General features: G+C 32.8%; 1 pseudogene; it reads left to right on the top strand.

Moving 5' to 3' along the window:
* Positions 1–1,057: 1,057 nt before the first annotated feature.
* On the top strand, positions 1,058–1,124 carry LOC141421100 (small nucleolar RNA Z39; annotated as a pseudogene).
* The last annotated feature ends 453 nt before the right edge of the window (positions 1,125–1,577 follow it).

Here is a 1,577-nt window from a genome sequence, read left to right as displayed (position 1 = left end):
TGGAAGGTCCACTCAGACCTCCACCTTTGCTTCACCAGGGAGGAGGAAAAGACTTAAGAAGCCCCGATAACCCACTGGAGCATCACACTAGCAAGGAGAGAGCGGACTCGAGCTATGATGGTTGACTGGCCATCACGGAGCACCTCCTGAGAATGGGTCCCTGTGTCCTCCATGCAAACAGGAGGGAAGGGTGATGATCCCTCCATCAGGACAACCACTTACTGACCCAGCTCCTCCTGCACAGAATTCAAATGTGCCTGATTTATCTGTGCCTGTGGAAAGCAAAGCAGTGGGCCCTGGTTTTGTTCCTCCAGTCAGAGGTCCCTTATACCCAATGAGAAATGTCTGTTTACTGAGTGGTTTCCCCAGTCATCTTCCCCCCAAGAGTCGGATGTCCCCCCACTGTATCCACATTGTCAAAGTGGAAGTGAATATTCTGCAGATTGATTCCACCTTCAAATGATCCTGTTACTGAACTCCTAAAACCAAGAGAAGAAACCTGGTAACATTAGGATCTTCTTCCAAAGTACTTCGGACTGCTCTCTCGTTTTCAATTTAAATTCCTGCGATTACCTACTAATTATTCTTATCTTTAATTGAAGATTAATAGAATTATAATTCTCAGAATAGTATTGTGTAGATGATTTAACTATGAATCCTATTACATTATTTCCATTATATTTTATTTAGATGGTATATTTTATTTTCATTTAGATCTAGATAGTATAAATATTTTAATTTGATTATTTAATCCTCTATTACATAAATATTAATTGCAGTCTTATGTATGTAACTTGTAGTGGGGATATTTTAAACCCCAGCAGCTTTGCCTTCATGCCAAGAATTATATTTAGTATAGTTGTAGACCAGAGAAAAAGGAAGATCTCTTTTGAAAATATTTTTGACTTCTGTCTCAGTTTTAGTTTAAATTACTACTGTTTTTAGTCATTACATTTTACCTCAAAAAAAAAAAACACTTCACCTCAAACTGAAGGTTAATAGAATTATAATTGTCAAAATGGTATTTTATAAATTTATGATTTAAATGCAAATCTTTTTGCATATGATGAAGCAAATCAGTATGAATAAAGTCATGATTCTGTATATGCTTTCTAAAATATGTAAGAATCTTTTTATTTCAATTCTACTTTATTTTCATTTAATTTGGTTAGTATAACTATTTTAACTTGCTAATTTAATCCACTGTTGCAGAAATAATGATTGGAGTTTTATGGATGTAATCTTGTAGTGGGGATAGTTTAAACTCCAAAGTCTGTGACTTTATGTCCAAAAATCTGTTTACGGTATTGTAGACCAATGTGAAAGTGATATCTCTTTTTAAGGTATTTTGACTCTCTTTCATTTTCAGTTTAAATTAAATACTGTTATTTAGTCATTATACTTAATGTGAAATTGAAGCTTAATTGAATTATAACATACAAGATGCTATTTTATACATATATATAATTTAAGTATGAATTTATTTTATTTATGTGATACATTTTATTATCATTTATTCTACATTGTATAACAATTCTAATTTGATTATTTAATCCACTATGCAAAAAAATTGGAGT

The sequence above is a fragment of the Castor canadensis genome, chromosome 2, assembly GCF_047511655.1.
Source record: "Castor canadensis chromosome 2, mCasCan1.hap1v2, whole genome shotgun sequence".
Classification (NCBI taxonomy): Eukaryota; Metazoa; Chordata; class Mammalia; order Rodentia; family Castoridae; genus Castor; species Castor canadensis.
This window is presented reverse-complemented; position numbering and strand designations above follow the sequence as displayed.